At 44.4% G+C, this 26,452-nt stretch overlaps 1 protein-coding gene across 1 annotated transcript in view; it reads right to left on the reverse strand.

Moving 5' to 3' along the window:
- LOC115472873 (disabled homolog 1-like) overlaps positions 1-26,452 on the reverse strand; it is a 610,553-nt gene that overhangs the window by 496,936 nt on the left and 87,165 nt on the right. The window contains exon 2 of the mRNA XM_030207354.1: positions 21,893-21,963. The gene's annotated coding sequence lies outside the window, so the exon portion shown is untranslated. The remainder of the gene's footprint in view (positions 1-21,892; positions 21,964-26,452) is intronic.

Raw genomic sequence — 26,452 nt, forward strand, 5'->3', positions numbered from 1 at the left:
TACACCGCCTTGAGTGAATTCTTTCATAAAGGCGGTAAATAAATCCTAATAAATAAAATAATATATAATGGAAAAAGGGTGTTCAATATAATTTGTCTGCACCAAACTAAAATGGCTTGAAGATTTTTTGCAGCTGGCAAATGAAAATAAAACAGGATAAGAGAGTCTAGAGGTCAAAGAGTACCTAAGGCATGGCTAGTGTTTCTACATTTGTCTCTACTGATTTAAGATTAACCAGTTAAATTTTACACCACAAACTAGCTACTAACACAGAATTGGAGTGTGAACATTTGAAAAGGCACTTGAAAAAAAATCTAATGTCTAGCAGAGTTCCTCAGACTATTGCTGCCCTGGAACCATTAGCACCCAAGATCATTATAGCTTTATCCATACTGCGGCTATTATCATTCAATCCATAATGCAAGATGTAGTGTTTTCCATTTCCTGCCTAATGAACTCCCATGCATACAAGTCCAAAAGAAATTGCTTTTCATCTCATCTTCTTTCTTTTATTTTTCTTTGAAACACTAGCACTCGACAGACTTTGCCAGCATAAATATTACATGTCACTGACTTGTAGGATGCAATACTTCATTTCCCGGTGAATTTCAGCTGTAAGGCTGTTGCTGGGAATTAGTTTACACCACCATCCAGCTTATAATCGAAAGTGATCGCCGGCCATTTCCCGACACAAATCGGGAGATGGCCGGCGATCTCGGAAAAGCGGCGAAATCGGTATAATCGAAAGCTGCGTTTTTGACAGCATCGCCGCTTTCCCGTCGCCTCGCCGGCGAAAGTTCAAAGGGGCGTGTCGCCGGCTAAGCGAAGGCGGGACATGGGCGGGTGTGGGCGTGGCTACCAGATGGCTGGCTTTCGCCGATAATGGAAAAAAAAACCCCGGTGATAAGCAGTATTTCGCCGGGTTTACTTGGTCCTTTTATTTTCATGACCAAGCCTCAAAAAGGTGCCCCAACTGACCAGATGACCACCGGAGGGAATGGGAGATGACCTCCCCATACTCCCCCAGTGGTCACCAACCCCCTCCCACACTAAAACATAAAATTAAAAACCTTTTTTGCCAGCCTGAATGCCAGCCTCAAATGCTGTACCCACCTCCATGACGGCAGAATATGTTCTATTCTCCGACAGCCTTTCCCTGGTTGTGATGTGGCTCTCGGGTGAGTGTGACACCTTTTCTGTTAGGTGCACTGCAGAGTCACTTCAGCAATGCATTGTGGTGTGTGTAGGGTACTGGGCTCTACTCCCATGGTGCTTTTCCCCCTGCTAACTGGGTCAGAGTGTGCCCTGTTTTACTTCCGTTAGTCCATGAGGTAGTGGCCATGTTTGTAAGCCAGGTTTAGATCCCTTTCATGTGTTAGCCACGTTAGAGAACTTAGTTCTTACCTTGAATGTGGCTGAAAGAGGGTATTGTACACCATTCTGCCAACTCTGACCTACTGCTAATCTCAGTACCAGGAAGACTCTTTGCCAGTGGAGCACAACCTCTGATCTGCAGTTAACTGTGATTAGTGTTCAGGTGTCAACTGGTGTGCCAAGCTTATACAGCAGCAACAAGTCCTGTCCCTGGAGCACTTTTAGTGGGTACCGCAGTGCACTTAAGACAGGCGGACCCAGACCCATCCCCCCATACCTGTAACACTTGTGCTGGTAATGGGAGCCCTCCAAAACCCACTGTACCCACATGTCTAGGGTGCCCAGTTGGTGTCCTGGCATGTCAGGGGGACCAGTGCGCTACAAATGCTGGCTCCTCCCACGACCAAATGGCTTGGATTTCGCCGGGTTGGAGATCACCGGTATTTTTTTCCATTATCGCTGAAAAACAAACCCGGCGAAATCCACGCCATTTGGCCGGGCTAAACCATATTATCATAAAAAAAAATGGCCAGCCATCTTTTTCGATAATACGGTTCCGGCCAACTGTAGCACCGCCGCCACAATAGATCGCCGGCGACTATTTGGCCGGCGACGTTCGATTATGCCCCTCCATGTCTGTTCTATCTTAGAAAGCCTTCCTTGAATCTCTGTATTGGTTAGAGTTCAGTTCAAGTTACTGACCACATCTTAAGAACTTGCAAGGGTTTAACCCAGTCTGTTTGAGGAGCAAACTAATAAAGTATGTTCCAGAGTGGGTACTACGTTTCCAACCTGAAAATTTGTCATTGGTGCCCTCCAATAAAGCAGTGAGATTAAGGACAACTTGGAGAAAATCATTCCTATACGTATCTCCAGTGTTATAGAATAAATTACAATATCAAGTATGACATCGGTTCTGAAACTTGTCCTGGGGGACCACCAGCTAGTCGGGTTTTGAGAATATCCCCAATGAATATGCATGAGAGAAACTTGTATATAATGGAGGTGACAGGCATGCAAATCTGTCTCATGCATATTCATTAGGGCTATCCTGAAAACCCGACTGGCTGGTGGTCCCTCAGGACAGGTTTGAGAGCCACTGAGGTTTGGTGAATAACCGGTGAAGCGGAATTCAGATGCTGTCTTAAATCATGGCTATTTATGTGGAGGTTGGTTATGTCCACTCCGCTTCAAGGGTAAACGGGTTGGTCAGTGGGCTGAGGAATTCAAATTTATAAATAAATTAGCCTGTTAATAGGGGTAGGAACAGTTTTCATATTTCAGAACCAGTGTCATACTTGATATTGTAATTTATTCTATAGCACACAGATGGGATGGATATATACAGGAGGAGCTTACTGTAGGATTATAAATTGCATTTAAGAAGATACTAATCAAACAAAATATAAGTTTGCTCTAGAATTGATTCCAACTCAAAATATATAGAAGATCTAAAGAATTAACAAAATGAAACCTCAACAGCCTGGAATGCCTACAACGATGGTCAACCCCTACTTAATGGCTACTATCACTGGTTTCAAAGGTTCTCTGAACCCAACTGCAAGGACATCAACTTCAATGGAGAAAAAAACATGTGGCCAAAAAACCAGAGGAACAATTGTGTCTTCAAAACGCTATAATATATTGGGTTAGAGTCAATATCATGCTAAAAAAAGATCCAAAGCTGCAAAAAAATTGCAATATGTGCACAAAGAGAACGCAATTTACTTAACTTTACCACCCAGGTGGTAATCACCGTCTTCCAATTCTTCAGATGTCCAACCGGGACTCACTTCAAGTTCTTCAACTGTAGCACTTTGCAGTATCCTCGACAGAGGGACCCCCCTGTTTCGTATCTCCAGCTTATTTTGGATTTTTGAATTTAAGAAAATAAATCATATCCCCGAGTTTGGCTCAGGATTTATAGTTTGCATCTGGTATCAAGTTGGATTACGATTTGCCTGTTTGTTTCATAAGAGAGGATTTGAACTGCAGAATCTTCAGTAAATGTTTTGGTTTTTGCATAAACTCTGGATTGAAGTCTTTACTTTGTGTGTGGGTGAAACTTATTTACTCCCAGACTGGCAAAGGTATTCCGCCAGAACTGATATACTCATATCACCCCTCTCCTCAGGTCACTTCACTGGCTTCCAATCAGATACCGCATTCAATTCAAGCTTCTCCTTCTTACCTACAAATGCACTCAGTCTGCTGCCCCTCACTATCTTTCTACCCTCATCTCCCCTTACGGTCCCGCCCTTAACCTCCGTTCACATGATAAATCCCTCCTCTCAGTACCCTTCTCCACCACTGCCAACTCCAGGCTCCGCTCATTCTGCCTCGCCTCACCCTATGCTTGGACCAACCTTCCTGAACCCTTACGCCAAGCCCCCCTCCCTGCCCGTCTTCAAGTCTTTGCTTAAAGCCCACCTCTTCAATGCTGCGTTTGGCACCTAACCCTTACCGTTCAGTGAATCCAGACTGCCCCAATTTGACTGCCCCTATCGGACCGACCGTTCACTTGTCTATTAGATTGTAAGCTCTTTGAGCAGGGACTGTCTCTCTTTGTTAAATTGTACAGCGCTGCGTAACCCTAGTAGCGCTCTAGAAATGTTAAGTAGTAGTAGTAGTAGTAAAGGAAAGAGACCAAAGAGTAATAGAGAGATAAAGCCCCAGCTCAATACTCTATGACCTTCCGGATCTTTATTCGGCCCCAGCCTGCATCCAAGCTCAGTGTGTGTGACCAGAAAAGCAGCAGTGCTTTGGAAGAAGGATTATGGATTGTGTGTTTTCTTAATGGCCCTGGTCTTGGGTGCCCCCTGACCCGTGGCGAGCTAGCTGGTGCCCAGAACTGTGTGTGCTGAGACCAGGGTTACAAACGTAATGGAGGAAGCAACTGTGCTTACCTCTGGTGCTTAAACCACCTCAACAATAATTAAAAAAGAGTTTTCAATTGGCTCTTCCTCGATGTTTAGTTTTCTATAATTTGGCATTTTGTACATGTAAGTACCAGCATTTGCATGTGAAGATGATAAAATAAGCACACGTTCAAAACCCAAATGATGGGGGAGGGGGAACACACTCCAGAGCTTGTCCAAGATGGCCTCATAGTTTGAGCTGTCTGCTGATGCCTTGGTTCTTAAAATAATTCCTTCTGAATTTGACCTGTCTCTCCACTGTTGATTGGAAGGATAAAGAGGCCATATTCTGCACTAAAAGTACTACAGGAGACCTTCAGGTCTCTCTACCATCAGGCTTAAAATGTAACAAATGTAGGTGACCAACCCCTGAAAAAATGGTGTCCTGAAGTATATGACTATTCCTAATGAATTGTTAACAGCAGAACTATAAATCCGGAAACAGATGATGAAAATACAACTTGAGACTACCAAGGACATTAAAATCAAGTAGGAGAATCTTACATTACAACTGCAGGCATCACAACAAGGAATTGATGTACTGGAACAGTGGGCCTCTAAGGTAGAGATCCTCAAGGAACAAAAGTGGAAAAAAGTGGCAAATGTTCTTTAAATGTATGGAACAATATGGAAGATTTTGACAGCTGTACTGTAAAGAGCCAAGGAGGCCAACACTATTTCCTAGTTGGAAGATTTGTTAATGAAGATTTGGAATATCCCCACTTCTCTAAAACTTTCACATTTGAAGCAGTTCATTGAGGGGTCCTTTTATAAAGATGTGCTAACTGTTTTAGGGTGTTCTAATCATTAGCACGCACTAAATGCTAGAGACGCCCATAGAAATCTATGGGTGACTCTAATGTTTAGCACATGCTTATTTTTAACATGCACTAAAAATGCAAGCACGCCTTTGTAAAAAGGACCCCCGAGTTCCTTCCCACCTTCTGCAAAATGAAAAATACCCTCAGCAACAGTGGCTAAAATATTGCAGTATCCACAGGTGGTAGAATTGCTGTCTATAGCCACGTTTACTACTTATCACTTCTATAGCGCTACAAGGCATACGCAGCGCTGTACACCATACATGAAGAGACAGTCCCTGCTCAAAGAGCTCACAATCTAAATAGGACAGGCAAACAGACAGAACAAGCAAGAGGTAAGGAAATTAAAGAGGGGATAAAAGGTACAGGGCAAGTGAGTAGTGGTTAGAAGACAAAAGCAGCGTCAAAGAGGTGGGCTTTTAGCTTGGATTTGAAAACGGCCAAAGACGGGGCTAGACGTACAGGCTCGGGAAGTCTATTCCAGGTGTGGGGAGCAGCGAGATAAAAGGAATTAGCAGTAGAGGAGAAGGCGACAGACAAGAGAGATTTATCCATGGAACGGAGTACCCGAGGGGGGGGCGTAGCGCGAGACAAGAGTGGAGAGGTACTGGGGAACGGTAGAGTGAATGCACTTATAGGTCAGTAAGAGAAGTTTGAATTGAATGCGGAAACGGATAGGGAGCCAGTGAAGTGACTTGAGGAGAGGGCTAATGTGAGCATAGCGATTCTGGCGAAAAATGAGTCGCGCAGCAGAGTTTTGGACTGATTGAAGAGGAGAGAGATGGTTAAGTGGGAGGCCGGTGAGAAGCTCTGTTAGGAGCCCTTTTACAGATCAACAGTAAGCCCAACGCTGGCTTACCGCATGCTAATCTGGAACTACAGCCGGTCCAACGTGGGCACCAGTGGTTGTTCCAGCCCCTGTGCAAGCTATTTGCCGCACTACAGAAAATAACTTGATAGTTTCTAGCACAGTGCTAACCCAGCGATAATCAGGCAGTGGCGCGCACTACCTACCTCCGGGTTAGTGTGGGAGCCCTTAACGTCACCTCAATGGTTGGTGTTAAGTTCCCCCCTCCCCCCCCCCGCATGGCCCTGGGGTAAGTGAAATCTTAGTCTTTTTACCCGCTGCAGTAAAATGGGCCTCAGCTTATTGCAAAAAGGGCCCCCATAGCTAGCTCAGGGCCCTTTTTACCGCAGCTTGGTAAAAAGACCCTTTAGTATATAAAGGACAGAAGCTTTTTATTATGCCAGAATTGGATAAAACAATTGTTCAGAAGAAAAAAATGCTTTCTGAGCATGTGGTCATAAGGATGCAGGGGCTTAATTTGGATTCCTTTATCTAGTGTATATGTGGACTATGCTTAATAATCCTATCCAATTCTTTATAGACGCAGATGACTTCCACTTGTTTATCGATGCAGAACTCAATGTTATTTGGGTTGACTGTTTTCAACGTCTCAAAGTGAGATTTCTATCATTTCTTGTTCCTTTCGTGTAACTAAAGTGTCTTTTGATGCCTAAAGAGTTTTGATGGTGCTGATGACTTCATGAAATCAAACCAAAAATAACTAAAATAAAATAAAAATATGGTGTTGATATTCAAAGCAATTGAACTGGCCAGAAATGGCTCCTGGCTGATTAAATCACTTCTTCAGGAATATCCACTGATATTCAGTGGTGCTTAATTGGTTAATGCCATTGAATATCATCACAGACCGCTAAACTCAAAGCTGGCTATTTTGTGGGCGGTCTGGGGGTGGAGTTGGCACTTATGTGGTTAAATGCTGATATTCAGCACTTAACCATCTAAATTTAGCACTTAACTGCTTAAAGGTCATTTACATGGTTAGGTGCTGAATATTGCATTTAACTACTGGCCACATAAACCTAGATATTCAGTGTTATGTTATGTTATGTATTTATACCCCGCCCAATAAGGTCCAAAGCAAAGTCACAAATTAAGAAGCAAGGGGCCCTTTTACTAAGGCACGGGAGGGCTAACTCGCAGGTAGCACACACCAAATCGGCACTACATCCATGCTAGCACATGTGCCCAGTTGGTAATTCTGAGTTGGGCGTGCACCGACTCCCATGGTCGAAAATAATTTTCCACCACAAGGGGCGTTCCTGACAGTAATCAGAAGTTGGTGCGCACTGCATGGTTACGGCACAGGTAGCGGATGAGCCCTTACTGCTAGGTCAATGGGTGGCAGTTAGGGCTCAGGTCATAAATAGGTGCGCGCTAGTCTTAATTTCAGCGCACACCCATTTGCCGGCCCATTAAAAATGCCCTTTTCCCAGCTGCTGTAAAAAAAATGGCCCCAGCAGGCTTCCAAAACACGTGCCCACACTACCGCATGCCAGTTCTTACCACGGCTTAGTAAAAGGACCCCCCCTAGTGTTTTGGATTAAGCATTTGTGAAAAAGACATGTTTTCAATTGTCAAGGTATTAATCAGATAGTAAGAGGAAGTGAATTCCAAATTTTAACAAAATGAACGTTCTAAAAATTGTTAGACCTGAAACTCATGGAGAGCAGAGAAGACCTTGATTCATTATATGGCTCACTTGACCTACCTGAGGAATCCCCAAAACAATAGTAGTTCAGAAGACTGCCTAGATAGTATTTCATAAACTAAACAAGATGTTTTTAAAATGATTTAGACCTCCTCAGGCAACAAATGAAGTTGGATTAGCATAGCATGATCAATTTTTTTCCATTTTAATTGAACTGCCATATTCTGAAACAATGGAAGTCTTTTCCAAGTTTTGTGTGAGATTCATACATACAGAGAATTGCAGTAGTCCATCTGAAAAATTAGTGATCAATACCACTACAGCAAAAATGATTCCTGCAAAAAAGAAGGAAATCTATCTAAATTGTCTTAAGTTTCAGAAAAGAAAATTTATTTACAAGATTATTAATTTGATGTACCATAGATATGGCAGAATCTACTATCATTCCCAGGAAGCTAGAGGTTTTCCCAACTGAAAAAGAGGCAACATTATCTAGAGAAATACTATTTTGAACGTTATTTAAATCAGAACTAAACCAAAGCATTTTAGTCTTAGCTGTATTTAGTTTTATAAGACAAGATAAAGACCAATCTCTGATCTTATCAATGCACATCTTTATTCTAAGATATAAATAATGCAGATCTTGAGAAATCGATAACAAGATAAAAAATATTGTACATATATGAAAACAAAATTCTCCTTCCCCAAGAGCCAACAAGCTTAAAGAACTCATATAGATGTTAAATAAAAGAGGTGTGATAGGAGAGCCATGAGGAACTCCGCAAGGCGGCTGCCATGGAGATGATAATTCATCATTGTTAATCACCCAGTAGCACCTATTTCTCAGAAAATCATTAAACCATTGAAATACATTGTTAGTGATTCCTAATTCAGCCAGTTTGCACATCAAAATATCATGAACAACCATATCAAAAGCTGCTGAGATATCAAACTGTGAAAGCACCATCTGGCCTCCCCTACTGAGTACTTTCTTTACTTCAGAAGTTAAATCAACAATAACTCTACACTATGAGACTGCCTGAATCCATACTGGGAAGAATGAAGTACGTTAGAGTCTTCTATGTAATCTGATAATTGTGAGCTAACTACACCTCAATTAATTTATTAAGAAATAGAATGCTATTGGCCCTAAATTGCTTGCTTTAGTTAGATCAAGAATTTCCGCCTTTGGAATAGGAGTTACCACAATCTCATCCATCGGGTGGGAAAAATATCCAGTAGATAGCACACAATTTAGAAACTTCGCTAGACATTCAATTATTTCAATGGGAGGGTCAGCTAAAAGAAACGATGGACAATGGTCAAGAATACAGTGCATTAAAGTTTATATAAAAGCTTATTTACCTCAGGAATGGTTACCACCTTAAAATGAGACCAAAGTCTATCCATTAAAACCCCATTAGTGGGTCCTAGATAAGCAATACAGGAATTCCCAAACTCCACAACTCACCCCCCTTCTAATCTTTAACACACTTCCTCCCTCTAGATGCCCCCTGCAACCCCCAACCATATCTCCACAAGGTCTTCATATCAGCCAATACACACTCATATCTGTGATTCTGCTTCTCCCAGCGAACCTGGCTCATGACTCCCATAGTCCACCCCCAAAATGAGGCGGAGGAGGATTATAACAACAGACATAGACCAGATCTCTGGCCATGAGTGGTGCTGTGATCCTGGGGGGCAATGCTTCACACCCACCTTTCCAAGCTGCTCCTTACTGATCTCTATGCCCTCATGAGGACATTGTGTGGGGGCAGACGGTGCTGGTGTTTCATTATTTGTCTTCTGTGCCTGAGGCACATGAGAACCAGGAGCTCTCTCTCTTCCCCAGAGAAATGTGGCTCCCTTTTCAGAGACATAGCTGGGCACACCGAGAAATGTTCCTCCACATGCAGAGGTATCCTACTATATAAATTAAGAGTGACCGACGTGCGCATGCGTGACACGTCACAAATCTCTTCCGAGTTCTGACGTTGACTGGCGAGCACCGGGCGGGCGCAACTCCGAGGCGCACTCCGTCTCTGATAAGTACGATGAGCTGCTGCTGCCGCTGCCACTGCTGCTGCTGTCTCCCTGGCGCTTTCCTCTGCCACCATCAACCCGGGCGGCTTTCTTGGGCGGGGGCTCGGCTGCACCCGGCGAGGCTCCGACTGCTTTCTTGCCCGTTTTAATGGGCTCAACGGCTTATATATGCATATTTTGTACGTGGAGGGAACGTCCTGCTGTTGCTGTGGTCATTTTCATGATACGGGGATCAGTACCGCCATTGCACGTTTTGTGTAGTGTATTTTTGATTGGTGGAAGCATTTATCTCTGAACGTCTAAGATATTTTCAGTACGTCTGTTTTCTGATAAACGTTTATTTCGCCACTTGAACGTCATATCCGGTTTAAATATTTTTTTGGAAGCTTCCTTTATTTTTTCAGGCGTTAGGTTATGGAATAAGCCTCCTCTGAATATAAAGCAAGCATCTTCTTATTTTCTTTTTAGGACAATGTTAAAAAACCATATTTGATTGAACGAGGCTCTTAATTATTTCTGATTACGTTATTTACTATTCCTTCGTTAATGTTGAAGTTCTATTAAATATGTTAAACGCTTTGAGTTCAGTTGGATTATAACGGTATAGAAGACCTTGGTAGAATAGAATATTGAAAATGTCCCCCCACATCTATAAATGAAACATAAAACTTTCTGTTACAGCTTTTTGTTGGCCTCTCATGTGATTTGACTTTGGGAAAAAAAAATAGTTTATCCTGGTAGAAGATGTTCATTAGTTAGTATGAATATTTATAGAGAATTCTAAGAGATTAATCATTTCTATGATTAGTAAAGTCTTCTCTATAGTGCATTAATAATTGGTTTTTATAATAGCTCAGCAAAGTGCAATAGTATTGAATAACAGTGCAGTTGCATAGCCACCAAAAAAATGCGAAACAAAAGCCTGACAGCATAATAAGGCAATGAAATCAGTATTCAGCGAAAGAATACATTGCTTAAACTGGTATCTAACTAATGATAGAAGTAAATTCCAAGGAGGCAATTCTAGAAATTGATGGTTCAGTCTAGGTGCCAATACCATGTGCTTAATGCCAATTCTATAATCAGCGCGGTCAATTGGATGTTAAAAAACAATCATCAGCACTAATTGGCATTATGATTTACATGCACAACTCGCCAAATTTAAGCTAATTCTATAAAATTTCTTCTTGCTGGCCTCCCACTTAGTCACCTCTCCCCTCTCCAGTCGGTTCAAAACTCTGCTGCCCGTCTCATCTTCCGCCAGGGTCGCTTTACTCATACTACCCCTCTCCTCAAGACCCTTCACTGGCTCCCTATCCGTTTTCGCATCCTGTTCAAACTTCTTCTACTAACCTATAAATGTACTCACTCTGCTGCTCCCCAGTATCTCTCCACACTCGTCCTTCCCTACACCCCTTCCCGTGCACTCCGCTCCATGGATAAATCCTTCTTATCTGTTCCCTTCTCCACTACTGCCAACTCCAGACTTCGCGCCTTCTGTCTCGCTGCACCCTACGCCTGGAATAAACTTCCTGAGCCCCTACGTCTTGCCCCATCCTTGGCCACCTTTAAATCTAGACTGAAAGCCCACCTCTTTAACATTGCTTTTGACTCGTAACCACTCGCCTCCACCTACCCTCCTCTCCTCCTTCCTGTACACATTAATTGATTTGATTTGCTTGCTTTATTTTTTGTCTATTAGATTGTAAGCTCTTTGAGCAGGGACTGTCTTTCTTCTATGTTTGTGCAGCGCTGCGTACGCCTTGTAGCACTATAGAAATGCTAAATAGTAGTAGTAGTATAAAATTTATATGTATTTTAGAGGATACGCCTAGGCGTATTTTTTTGACCGTGCAGATTTTTCAGGCGTCATATACAGAATCTAGTCCATAATGGACTAGACTCAGTAAATGGTGCACAAATGTGGTTGCAGAAAAAAAATCAGCGCAGATGCGCTATTCTATAAACGGTGTTGCAAGTTGCAAACCATTTATACTGTAAGCCCTCTGGTGGCGGAGCCAGGTATTTCACAATAAATACAATGATGTTAATATTTGTTATGGTGTTTCCCCAAATAAACTCTACACCGAACCAGGGAGTTTAACAATAAAAATACATTTTATTTGTAAACATTTAAACAAATTCACAACAGTGTTTGCCTGTTTCATTCTACAGTGCTCTCGGGAGTCTACAACATATTATCCTTGAATATTACACAAACATTTTGAGCATTTTCTGGACCTACATCAGATAAGTAACCCTTTTCCTGATGTCTAACAGAGCAGCATGCAGTATTATTGACTTATGTGCCAGGATTTACACCAGGTTTCAGATTATGTAAATCCTCGCATCCAGTTTGGCACAGAAATCAGCTCTGTTTACAGAATAGCGCTCCATTATGTACCTCAATATGTATACTACTACTACTTAGCATTTCTATAGCGCTGCCAGGGTTACGCAGCGCTGTACAAGTTTAAACATGGGGAAAGACAGTCCCTGCTCAAGAGAGCTTACAATCTAAATCTAATATGTTTACGCTGGAAGAGAAGAGGGAGAGAGGACATATGATAGAGATGTTTAAATATCTCAAGGGCATTAATGTACAGGAAGTGAGCCTTTTTCAACTGAAGGAAAGCTTTGGAACGAGGGGGCATACGATGAAGTTAAGAGGGAATAGGCTTAGGAGTAAAATCTAAGACAGTATTATTTCACAGAAAAGGTGGTGGAGGCATGGAATGGCCTCCCGGTGGATGTTGTGGAGTCGAGGACTGTGTCAGAACTTACAAAGGCATGGGATAAGCAGGTGGGATCGCTTAGGAACAGGAAGAATTAGGGGATACAGAGGATGGGCAGACTGGATGGGTCATATGGCCTATATCTGCCGTCATGTTTCTGTTTCCATGTTTCTATGTTTTTGAATGTCATTTACTGAAGCTCGTCCTATGCCACTTTGGCCCTACTGTATGGAACAGAGTCTATTGCTTATAGTACTACTACTACTTATCGTTTCTAAAGCGCCACTAGACGTACACTGCCCTGTACACTTGAACATGAAGAGGATAATACATTTGATAAACTGCCTTACTGTGGTACTATCAAATCAGTTTACATACTATATGCCAGTGATAAAGCCAATGGGGGAGGGGGCTTTGGGGCCTGGGCCCCACTCACCTTCAGTTCAGCCCCCTCTGCTTTAATGTTTGGCAGGGATGCCAAGCCCCGCCAACTGAAGACCCGCCTGTGCTTTCCAAGGTGCACTTTGGCCTCCGATGCTGGTTATGTTGCTCATGCTCAGTTGAGCGACTGAACTGAGCATGTGCAGGAGTGCCAACATCGGTGGCTCTAGTGCACTGCCGACATGAGCGTTGCTATGGCAGCACAGGTGGGACTCATGGTGGAGACCTCTTTGGCTGGCGTAGGTTGGCAACCCCACCCGCAAAAGTATGCCTCAATGTTGCAGCTGTGGTGGCAGTGGGGGGAGAGGGGGAAGACAGAGAATACCTGCCCCACCTAGTCCACCTTTGGGTCCCTTCCAAAAAAATGCACTTCTGGCTACGCCTCTACAATATATAGGTTCTTTCAAACCTGGAGGTTTCTTTTCCCCCAAGTATATCCCCCTTTTTGACAGGGCATGACATGAAAAGTCTGGGGTCTGCTTCCTAAGCTGTGTTATGTATCATCTCCTGTGATGCAAAAGAGTTGGGGGGGGGGGGGGCTTGAACAAAATGAACATTCCCCCCATCTTCACAGGAAACAACAGACCAAATCGGCTTCCGGAAATCACTAAAGAACAACTTATAAGAAAAGGCATACCCTTCTGATCGAACTTAAATGCTTAACTCAGCAATACGACAAACAAAAATTATAATGAACACATTATAACCCCTCTTCTCTGTGATTCCCTACTGTGTTTGTAACATATTTATTTCACTGACTATAATATTACTCTGTATTTGTTTCATCACCAGAGGTAGATACCGCCACACGGTATTATGCAAGCCACACTGAGCCTGCAAATAGGTGGGGAAATGTGGGGTACAAATGTAACAAATAAATCAATCAATCAGTAGTTAGAACCAGGATTATGCATCACAAATCAGACACACCATGCAAAAGCCTCTTTTAAAGTTTGTGCGGCAAGGTCCTTATTGGGTGATTCTCAAGTCTTTCCAATATCAGCCTGTGAGAGGATCCAAAAGTAAAAGAACTCTTTTGGCAAAACCACTGTTGATTCACAGAACCCTAATTTCCTCTTTAGAAACCACCCTGGAGATCTGGGTATTTGCCTGCAGGGTTCCAGTCACATGAGAACTGAGGAAACTGGCCCCTGACACTTTTTGCTATAAATGTGTTCTCTATTTAGAAAGGAGTCTAAGCTGAAAACAGAAAATGTGGTCAGCGCTTTCTATTGCAGGTTATCTCTGCAGACTGCAGCTTCTGCAGCTCTGTAGGAAAAAAAGGTGTTCCCATTTTATGTATACAGTAAATTTGCAACCTGCCTGTGGAGTTAATGAAATTACACCTGATTTTACAGTCCCCCTATGGACACTAAGAAATTACACCAATGCCTACAATTTCCACACTTCACCTCATCGCTAAATGGAGTCAACAGGATTGCGTCTATTCGTCTGCTGCAAACTAGAAACACTGAAATGGGAACTTGCGGTATCCATATCATTTCCAATTTCAGGGTGCAGAAATGCCCATCTTTTTACAACCATTTTGGGATCAAAATATAATGCTAGCTCAAAGGTTAACATGCAGGGCCGGTCAAACCCGGTAAGCGCTGCAGGGGGGCGCCTGCCTTCAAGGGCGCCGCTGCGGCGCTGCGCCGCCATACCGCGCCGCCCTTGGTGCTTTAAATCTTTAATTTACCTCAGTTCCAGCAGCCGCATCATTTGAAAGCCCTGCCCCATCTCTAGCCTTCCCTCCCTTCGTGAGTTCGTTCCGCAGTCCCGCCTTCTGACGTCATGTCCTCGAGGGCGGGACTGCAGAACAAACTCACGAAGGGAGGGAAGGCTAGAGACGGAGCAAGGCTTTCAAATGACGCGGCTGCTGGAACGGAGGTAAATTAAAGATTTAAAGCACCAAGGGCGGCGGGGGGATGGGGGCGAAGGAGAATCGCTGGACAGGGGCAGGGTGGGAGAAGAGAGAAAGGAGATGCTGTGGGGGGGGGGGGGGGGGGGGGGCACCAACTCATAGTCTGCAGGGGGGCGCCAGAGACTCTAGGACCGGCCCTGTTAACATGCCTGGGTGTGTGTGTGTGTGTGTGTGTGTGTGTGTGTGTGTGTGTGTGAAAGAAACAGAAAAGGAAATAAAAGGACACAAAAGAGGGTCCGAGAGAGATTTGTCTTATTTTTGAGCCCACTGGAGAACCATGCCAGCCAGCAAAATAGAACAAAACCCAGCAATTTCCAGGGCTCACTGAAGTTGTTGGAGCTAACTTTTCCGCGCTTTCCTTGTTGCAACTTTTCTTGGCTCACAAGTTTATTCGACTAAGTGCTCACCTTGTGTCGTCCTAAAAACTGGGAGAATTAGTAAAAAATCTTTGTTGACTAAAGCCCTTCTATCATCAGCTGTGAAAGAGGCAGGGTAGAAATACAAATGATAAGACAGCAGGATGTAAGAATTGTTAATTGAATTCAAGAAATGGAAAAAGAAATGAAGACAAGCTATGAATTTAAAGGAACATAGGTTCAAGGGTCAACATTACTTCAGCAAAAGCCCCATTATCTGGAATGCTTAGGGAATGGGAAGTGCCACTTAGTCAAATAAGCCAGTTATCCGAGAGTTTTACACTTAAGTACTTTTCATTATAGAAACACAATGTCAGCATGATTCAGACCTTTTCAAGAACCTGTATAAACCTGTTTTTTTTTAAAAGACAACTTTGGTTCTTTTATGCCTTTATAACGTAGGTTCTCAGAACCAGCTGCAATAGAGTGCAAACGTGGTCCCAAGAAGCAACAAGGCTGCCGATCTGCAAAATCCAATGTGGAAACACACAGAGCAGATCAGTAGTAGATGCAAACAAATCTTTATTGTAATGCAATACCCGGCACGGGCTGTGTTTCGCCCACAAAGGGGGCTGCGTCAGGGGCTATGTGGTGTATATAGTGATCTTCACTACCAAAGGATTAATGCCCTTATGAATAAGGCACCATAGTAGAAATTTAAAAAATAAAAAAAAACAGCACAGTCGCTACACAGTGATCAAAATGCTCTCCAGGAGATGGCAGCGTGCTCATAGACACATATCAATATTGGGTCTATGGCTGGTGTACCTGCGCACGAGTTAATGTTAGGTGCCCCAATACTGGGTTACGCTAGTATTCTATAATAACACCTGGGTGTCACTACAGAATACTCTCCTATACTATATTATCAGGGCATTATCTGGAGGCACTCTGTTATAACATCAGTAGCGTAGGAAGGGCGGAGGGGTGGGGGCGGTACGCCCCGGGTGCACGCTGCTGGAGGGTGCAGAGAGCAGCCGCGCGCCTGTCGGCTCCGCTGGTTCCCTGCTCCCTCTGCCCCGGAACAGGTTACTTCCAGCTTATAAATGTTCACCTTACTAACAAGTACATGCTCAGGATGGAGCTTGGATGGAATCACGATTTCTGTGTATTCTTTATGAAATAGAGAGGCAACGTTATACAGTGGCGATCCTAGGTCGGCTGCCAACCAGTGTGGATTGCCACTGTGCACTCCCCCCCGGGTGCAGCGGCGTCCATCCCCCAAGGTACAGCACGACACCCCCTCCCCGTCGCATCAAGCCCCGCCCCCCGGCGCAATGACACCCCCCTCTCCAGCGCATCAAGCGCTCCACCGGGTGCATTCTTGGCTGCTGGAGGGTGCAGAGAGCAGCCGCGCGCCTGTTGGCTCTGCTGGTTCCCTGCTCCCTCTGCCCCGGAACAGGTTACGTCGTCGAGGGCAGGACATAGGCAGAGAAGAAGAAGGAAGGCCGACGGCAGCTCAGCAGAGCTCAGTGCTGCGTTCCCGGACCCTCGCTGTTTCAGTAGCGGAGCGAGGGCCCGATGGGTGGAAGGTGGGTGGCGGCGGCGGCGACTCCAGGTGGGGGAGCGTTAGTGACGGCGGTGTCCCTCCCTTGCAAATGCGCAGTACAGACCCTCTCTGTTCCGCCCCCGTCATCACGCATTGGGGCGGGGCAGAGAAGGTCTCTACTGCGCATTTGCGAGTGAGTACGACACTCGCCTTTTATATATATTGATTATAATGCAATGCCTTCTGCCTTAACCATGCCCCCTGGCAATTTTATACAAGCCGTTTTTCACGTGCAAAACGTGCTTCAGATGTAGAAAATACTTTCTGTAATTACCCCTAACTGCAAAAAGCACACAGCAGTGTCTTCAAGACATAAACAGAGCAGCCATGGAGGGAACCACCCAAACATGAGTTTCACAGACCAACACAGAAATATATGTAATATTCTGAAAAGTGATGGTCACCACTCACCAGCAATCACATACAATTTTGATAAAGGTTTTCTTTTTTTATAGTCTCCCCTATTATGCAGTATATTGAACCGAGCAAAAAGCACAATCAATTTTTTTTAACACGCAAGCATTTAGGAGGGTTAAATATTTTAAAAACACCACGGCAAACATGGAAATAGATCTTCCCCCCAAAAGGGTCGGCAAGCTGGAAAAACAAAGCCTGAATGAAACACAATGCAAAATAACCTACTGACAAGCACAACAGGTTAGAAAAATTGACCAGGAAAAATAAAACTCCAGGGTTCCAAATCACAGCGCTTTTCTATGAAAGCCAAATGTTACATTATTTATCTGAAACATTTCTTCTCTGTGAAAAGCTGGCAATACTCCATTTCTTATTCTCTCCCTGTGCTCACACCAGGCTGAGTGTGGACCTCATACAGAAAGGAAGCACAGGCCCAGGGCAGATCAATAGGAAATCCATTAAAAATTATGCTAAACATATTTGCAGCAGAATCTTTTAGCCAGCTTCTGTTTTGATCCCTAATACTGAAAATCGTTGCGGGAGATGGAAACAGTGAGATTGAGTTTGGCAAGGGCAGGCCTTTGCTGCAACTAATTGATCACCCGTGATAACACCTGAAATCCACAGCACAATCACTTTGATGGCCATTATACTCTTCTAAAGCATAATTAAATGAAGCATTAATCAAAACTCCAGGGGTTAGGTCTCCATTGTCTTCTAGATCTGCTCCTCACCCGAAAGCAAGGAATGGACAAGGAATGGATCCAAAGAGGTGCGACGTCAGACTCTGAACTGGATTCAGCCGCTCAACTCCAGCACGTCCGCCACGGCGGACAAAGAACTTGAAACTTTCAAGTTGAACGACGTCACCTCGGGTTGGCTGGTGGGGGTTGGGGTCCCCCGCCAGCTGAAGAAATATTTTTAAAGGTCCAGGAGGAAGCGGACCTCGGCGCAAAAGTAAGAAACGGCAGCGGGGGAGGGCTGGCGGCGGGAGGGGGGTGGAGAGAGTTGTTGGTGGCGGTGGGGGGGGGGGTGGTCCGGTAATGGCGGTGGGGAGGGGGCTAAAATGTGCTCCCTCCCTCTGGCTCTGGCTCCCCCTACCGCCGGAGGCCAGATACGCCTCTGGTGTGGGTAGAGGAGAAACCCAATCCGGGAGCATGGGAGTGGAGCCAGGGACTGAATGTCCAAAGGACAGAGTGGTGCCAGTGAAAAGGGCCGTTCCACAAGAAGGTGAAGAGTTATGCTAGCCCTTGCTCTCAGTAATATACAGGCCAATGGCTCATAATAAGAGCTAGGCTTCTTAAAATCAAAATCATCTCTGATACAAAAGAGAGCTAGCCTGTAAAAATCAGAGATCACCTTTGACATAATTACATTTCACTTTGGCAAGTACTGAAATGAGGTAATTGAGAACTGGCAAGGGTGGGGGCAATCTACTCTATAAACAATCCTGAGACTGGCACCTGCAAGACGTCATGAGCAAGAGTTGCTATGGTTATGTAGAGATGGTACTTGGTCAGCTGCACCCCGGGTGAGAACATCCAAAGAGGGGGCTAGGGAAAGTTTGGGGAAAATGCAAAGTCATCTAATAAGATGTGCTCTGAGCATATCTTGTTTATACTTAGAGCTTGATAGTATGTGAAGTCATTCTGATCAACTGATAAGGGCCAGGAGCCCTATTGAGACAGCTGGGGTCCATTGAAATGAATAGGGCCAAAATTGTATATAAGCAGCAGTTTGAGGAGTATTAGAGCAGACGAGAGGAGAAGACGAACAGAGAAGGAAGACTCCAGAAGGCCAGAGAGAGAGGATGTGCCATGTAATGCTGTTCCACCATGTGACTGTCTGAATTGATTGTATTACCATTGGTAAGATTGTAATAAACTATCTTATTATATCTACTACATACTGGGTTCCTTTCTAATTACAAGGGTCTATACTGCCTTGACGGTGTAAGCCTGTCATGAGCAGATACAGGGTTGGGGTAATTAAGTATCTAGAGGAGATTTGCAGTTCTCTCTAGGATAGCACAGAGAGCCCATGGCTTCGGCTGCGCAAATGGGTGAGGCAGATCTAATTATAAACAAAGGTCACCCACTTTGGGCTGAGGCCCACCCAGTAGCAGCACACCTATGATGTGGCTAGCAGGGATCTCCAAGCCCCACCAGCCGACAACTCCCAACAACTGTCCCTCCTGCATACCAGCCTGCCCTCTGATGTATTCCCGCCTATGCAGAAACAGGAAGTTGCATCAGAGGGAAGGCTGTGGGGCCAACATGAGCAGTGTGCATTAGTTGCTGCTCGCTGCTGGTGAAGATCTGCTATTTAAAAGGTATGCGGGGGAGGGGGATGTTTGAGAGACCATATGGCATGCAGGCGAGAGAGGAAAAGACCAAGTCACTTGTGGGACAGGGCGGAGTTCTTCTGCCCACCCATCTTGGGCCCAGGCCCACCCAAAATTGGGTGTGTAGCTATGCCCCTGGGTCAGACCACAAGAGGTCTGGACCTGGAAAACTGTGAGGTGCACAGCCTTTGAGGATTGAGGTCTCTGGGATAGGAATGGGCAGGAGTTGTTGCCTATATGTAAATAGCCCTGACTAAAGCATACCCTGTATATATACCCGTGAAGTAAGTGGTATAGGTGTTCTCCATTGAACAACAAAAGCTGACTTTAAGTTATTCAAGAGTACTTCAATCAATTGTGTTGCTAGTTTTACCAGCTGCTTGTTGCAGAAGTTCAATAAACGTTTGAGCTGTTGTTACGTTCCAGACAGTGGCGTAGCCAAGGGTGGGCCCAGGTGGGCCCAGGCCCACCCACTTTGGGCTCAGGCCCATCCAATGGCAGCACACCTATGATGTGACTGGCAGGCATTCTTCCCAAGCCCCACCAGCCGAAAACTCCCAACAACTGTCCCTCCTGCATACCTTGTAAATAGATCTTCACCTGCAGCAAGTAGCGACTGATACATGCTGTAGGGTCAACATGAGCAGTGGGTATTAGTTGCTGCTCGCTGCCAGTGAAAATCTATTTTAAAGGTATGTGGGGGAGGGGGGGGGTGTTTGAGAGACCATATGGTATGCAGGCGAGAGAGGGAGAGACCAAGTCACTTGTGGGACAAGGCGGAGTTCTTCTGCCCACCCATCTTGGGCCCAGGCCCACCCAAAATTGGGTGTCTGGCTACGCGTCCCTGGTTCCAGAGTGTAGTGTGGTTCCTGGACTGAACAGCTGAGTGGAACCCAGAACTAGTAAAGTGTCTCCCAAACCCCTGGATGACTATCCTGGACCACTGACCCACCCCAGTTCGACTGTAAGTGGTCTGGAATTAAAGTGTGGGGTAAGAGTGGCCCGTGTGAAAGCGACAACGGTGAGTTTTGAAGTGAGAAAGATAGTGAAATTCTTTTGTGGTCCTGGTCCGGAGATAGAACTGGGTGAGACCGGAGTTACGCATCCTTAAGAGAATAGTGCTTAGAGCACAAACCGTGTCTAATTTTAGGGGCAGGCAATTACGCCTACTAAAATCTGGTGTAAATGTTGGTGCCTAAATTATGCGGGGTTCGGCCAAATTCTGTGGTTACACACGTACAATTTTGGAACGTCCCCGAAATGACCCTGGCCGCGTCCCCATAAATTTATGCACAGATTGATGTAGAATACGATCTGCATGTAAATCCTAATTAAGCCCAATTAATACCAATACTTGGTCGTTAGCAGCCAATTACCGATGCTGATTGGCTTGTAAAGCAATTAAGTTGTGCACGCAAATCGGCTACACGCGCCGATTTGCGTGTGTAACTTTAGTCACAATTTATACAATCCGAGCGCAACTGCCTAATCCACTTTAGTAAAAGGGCCCCTAAATTAAAATGAACGCATGAATCAAACAGAAAACAGTGCAAAAGTCAGAAGAAAAAACATTACGTACCATTGTGCACATCTAGGATTAACATATTTTGTCCCCCCAAAAGGAGGACACATGCCACGCCCCCTTTTACACCCAGCCCCGCCCCGTCACAATTTCCCCTCCCCCCTGTCATACACCCCGTCACTCCCCCTCCCCGTCACCCCATCCCCTTACCTTACTACTGCCCTGGTGGTCTAGTGACCTCTTCGGGGCAGGAAAGAGCCCCCTCTTTCCTGCCTGGAGCTCTGCCTTGCATGCATCCTTCCTGTTTCTGATCTCGGCGTCGATTCAAAATGGCCACCGAGAGTTAAAGTTTCGTGAGGTCACTTTAACTGTCAATGGCCATTTTGAATCGGTGCCGAGATCAGAAACAGGAAGGATGCATGCAAGGCAGAGCTCCGGGCAGAAAAGAGGGGGCTCTTTCCTGCCCCGAAGGCGGAAGAGGTCACTAGACCACCAGGGCAGTAGTAAGTAAGGGGAAGGAAGGCTAGCAATCTGCCCGTTTGTCTGGATTTCTGGACAAATGGGCAGGCTGGTGGCCCGCCTGCCAGCCTGCCCGTTTGTCCAGAAATCCGGACAAACGGGCAGATTGGCAAAACCCACCCGGTTGCCCGGACATGTCCTCAAAAAGAGGACATGTCCAGGTAAATCCGGACATATGGTAACCCTATGCACATCCCTAACAAATATCGGAGTTGAGATTTACATTTGCCATATCCAGTCTGTTACCAGCCCATGGGATACTCTATACAGTAGACAACAGCACTAAAGAGGTGTGAAATCAGTGTATCTCTATATAATCAGCAGTATTTTTCCATACCAAATAGAATTACCTTAGAGCTGTGCAAACATGTTTTTCAAGCACAAAGGCTAGGCCCAGATTACCATCAGCATTTCTTGATCACTGTTAAAAGAATAAAGAAAATAAGACTATATAAATACACAGAATTTGGGTTTGCTATTTTATCTGGCTAGTGCACCAAACTGTAGAATCTCATTTGCATATCATAACCTAAAACAATTTTGGATGATAACTTTCATTGTGTTGCATACATAATGAACCTCATTTTCAAAAGGATTTCACCAATAACTAACTCAGGGTCTTTTTACTAATCTGGGCTTAGTTTATGCTAATATAGGATTTTTCCATCACTAAACTCAGATTTACTGCAGCCATGAAGTTACCATTTCCCAATATTTCTTTTATCCGGCCATGTGCTAATGTGGACAATAGTATGCGGCAACTGAAAAAAAATATTTCAGAGTATTCTCTACAATGACACCCAGATCTTTTTCTTGAGTGCTGACTCCCAAGGTGGACCCTAACATCAGGTAACTATGATTTGGATTATTCTTTCCAATGTGCATCACCTTGCATTTGTCTACATTAAATTTTCTTCTGCCATTTGGATGCCCTAAATGCATGGTAATCATCTTTTTTTTTTTAGATTTGGGGTAATTATTTAAAAAAGGAAAATTGGGAGGAGCATGTCAGGGGTGGAGAAAGAGCGTGGATGTACTAATCAGCTAGCACACTGACGTCACCGCTATGCTAGCTGGTTAGCAGCATCTGCAACGAGGGAGCCCTCAAGTGCTCCTGTGATAATTTTTTTAAATTGCCGTGCTCTAATGCTAACATTAGCTCACTTCCATAAATTAAACCAATAGGAAAAGGCCCGTTTTGACAGCCACACTAGAAATGGGCTTAGCACACAAGAAAGGCCCTACATAAGAGAAAGGGAACTTGATATACTGCCTTTCTGAGGTTTTTGCAACTACATTCAAAGCAGTTTACATATATTCAGGTACTTATTGTGTACCTGAGGCAATGGAGGATTAAGTGACTTGCCCAGAGTCACAAGGAGCTGCAGTGGGAATTGAACTCAGTTCCCCAGGATCAAGGTCCACTGCACTAACCACTAGGCTCCTCCTCCACTAGCAACATTCCATGTAGAAGCCTGCCCTTGCAGATCAGCAATGCGGCCGCGCAAGCTTCTGTTTCTGTGAGTCTGACATCCTGATCTGCAAGGGCAGGCTTCTACATGGAATGCTGCTAGTGGAATAGCAACATTCCATGTAGAATCTCCAATAGTAGCAACAGAATGTCAATAGTAGCAACATTCCATCTAGAATCTCCAATAGTAGCAACATTCCATGTAGAATCTCAAATAGGGTCCCAGAAAACAACAAGGCAAACGATCTGCAAAATAACGTGGAAGACAAAGGAGCAGATCAATATAACATCCAAAAAAACTTTATTGACAATACTGTATACTCAGACTTGACATGCCACCTTTCTGAGGTTTTTGCAACTGCATTCAAAGTGGTTTACATATATTCAGGTACGTATTTTGTACCAGGGGCAATGGAGGGTTAACTGATTTGCCCAGAGATACAAGGAGCTGCCGTGGGAATTGAGCTCAGTTCCCCAGGATCAAAGTCCGCTGCACTAACCACTAGGCTACTCCTTCACTAAGGGTGAACTAAGCCCATTTCTTGATGTAGCTTAGTAAAATTGCCCCTTAGTGAATTAGATGCTAAATGCAATTTTAGCATGTCCACTAATTTAGATGCTCTTTTACCACACTGTGGTAAAAAGTGGCCTTAGTGCATCCTTATACAAGTCATTCCCATGACCTAAGGCCATTCTTTCTGCAGGGGCAAAATGACTGAAGTTCTGAGTTTTTCTATTAATGGCCATGTGCTAATTTTCCCATTTGCACTGACTATTAGCATATGAGGCCCTTCCTCCACCTATTTTAGTAGACAGTGAGGGCTCACGCGCTTACCACATATTAATCGGCGTGCTGTGCCGGAGGTGTACAAAATCCTGAGTGGTATAGAAAGCGCAGAAGTAAATCGATTTTTTTTTTTTACTCGTTCCAAAAGTACAAAGACTGGGGAACACTGAAATGAAGTTACATGGAGATACTTTTAAAACAAAGAGGAGGAAATATTTTTTCACTCAACGAATAGCTAAGCTCTGGAACTTTTTGCCGGAGGATGTGGTAACAGCGGTTGGCGTATCTGGGTTTAAAAAAAGGTTTGGACAAATTCCTGGAGGAAAAGTCCATAGTCTGCTATTGAGACAGACACCTGACCCTCCCCCTGTGCTAAAAATGAAAGGGGCTCTTTTACTAAGCCACGGTAAAAAGTAGCCTGCACTATTTTTAGCACCTGGGTTTCCTGCGTGCTGAGGCTACGTTTACTGTGGCAGTGAAATGGCTGCAATTTCAATGCTTCCATTCATGGCCACATGCTAATTCCCCAATTAGTGCGTGGCCATTAGTGCCGGAGCCCTTTCCGCCATCTATTTACTACACAGTAAGGGCCCCCGTGCTAAACCAGCGGTGATTTGCCAGTTAGCAAAGGGCACACCTACTCTCCACCCCCTAAACACACCCCCATGCTAAAAAATATTTTAATATTTTTTAGCATGGGATTGGCATGTGTCAATCCCAGAACTACCGCAAGATGAGCAGCACCAGTGGTTAGGAGGCGGGGCTAGTGGTTGGGAGGCAGGGCTAGTGCTGGGCAGACGTCTATGGTCTGTGCCCTGAAAATGGCAGATACAAATCAAGGTCAGGTATACATATAAAGTATTTCTATTGTGTTCATGCAGGTTCCAGTGACAGACGGAACATTTACAAACGGCCTTTTTCAAGACCATTTCTATGGTATATATTTTTGTCTCCGGATTTTTACCCATCAATTGATGTTTGAGATTTTTCTTTCATATCATCAATTCATATGTTTCATTTTTTACTACGGATACAAGACTCCTGATGTAGGCCAACAGGCCGAAACACAACGTTGTGTCGAGTCATTTTAAAGAAATATTAATAAATATTGTTTGTTTGAATTTTATATAGTTTTGTCTGGTTCCAGTTCTTTGGATAAGCCTGGTTGATATTCTCATTTCCTTTTGTTCTCATTGTCTGCTCCGTGGGATCTACTGAAATCTCCACGTACGTGGATTCTCTTTACATATAAAGTAGCACAGATGAGTTTATCTTGTTGGGCAGACTGGATGGACCGTACAGGTCTTTTTCTGCCGTCACTTACTTTGTTACTAAGATGCTTCAGAGCATCCCATGGTAATGTTTTGTAGCGTGTGGTAATCGCCACTTAGTAAAAGGGCTCCCAAATCTATTTTTTTACCACATGCAAAGCATGCACCGATGCCAAAATTACTGTGGGGCACACTCAGGCATTTTAAGCTGTGGAAAGCAGACATTAGTGCTTACCGCAGCTTATTAAAAGGACTCCTTAAAGTCTCCATTTCAAATATTAGAGCGTAAGTAATGCCATACTGGGAAAAGACCAAGGGTCCATTGAGCCCAGCATCCTGTCCATGACAGAGGCCAATCCAGGCCAAGGGCACCTGGCAAGCTTCCCAAACGTGCAAACATTCTATACATGTTATTCCCGGAATTGTGGATTTTTCCCAAGTCCATTTAGTAGCGGTTTATGGACTTGTCCCTTAGGAAACCGTCTAACCCCTTTTTAAACTCTGCCAAGCTAACCGCCTCACCACGTTCTCCGGCAACGAATTCCAGAGTTTAATTATGCGTTGGGTGAAGAAAATGTTTCTCCGATTTGTTTTAGTAGCTCAAGGTGAGTTACATTCATAAGTACATAAGTATTGCCATACTGGGAAAAGACCAAGGGTCCATCGAGCCCGGCATCCTGTCCACGACAGCGGCCAATCCAGGCCAAGGGCACCTGGCGAGCTTCCCAAACGTACAAACATTCTATACATGTTATTCCTTGAGTTCTGTTGTCAATTGTAAGACCTAAGGAGCCCTTTTCTTACGATGCGTAGGTGCCCTACACACGTACAATATGCATCAAATTAGAACTACCATACAGCTACCGTGTGCCCTGGGTACTAATTCTAATTTTGATGTACGTGCAAAACGAGCAGCAGAAAATAATTTTCTATTTTCTACCACGTGGTGCTAACTGGGCGGTAATTGGCAGTGTACGTACGCTGATGATTACTGCCCGGTTAACATGCGAGACCTTACCGCTAAGTCAATGGGTAGCAATAAGGTCTCAGGCCCAAAATGGACGAACGCTGATTTTTATTTTGCTGCACGTCTATTTTCGGCAACCCCCCCCCCCCGCCTTTTTTTGCAGGCGCACTGAAAAACGGACCTGCGCACATCCAATACATGTGCCTACACTAGCGCAAGCCATTTTTCGGTGTGCGTTAGTAAAAGGGTCCCTTAGTGAGAGAACATAGAGACTGTGGAATAAATAACCAGTGAATTCTGGCAAATGTCACATTTTGAATTCATGAGAAAAAAAAACCCACCAGTATTTGAATGGAGTGTTTAAGTACATATTTGGCTTTATATATTCCAGCCTATCATTACTACGTGGATAAG

This window comes from Microcaecilia unicolor, chromosome 6, assembly GCF_901765095.1.
Source record: "Microcaecilia unicolor chromosome 6, aMicUni1.1, whole genome shotgun sequence".
Taxonomy (NCBI): Eukaryota; Metazoa; Chordata; class Amphibia; order Gymnophiona; family Siphonopidae; genus Microcaecilia; species Microcaecilia unicolor.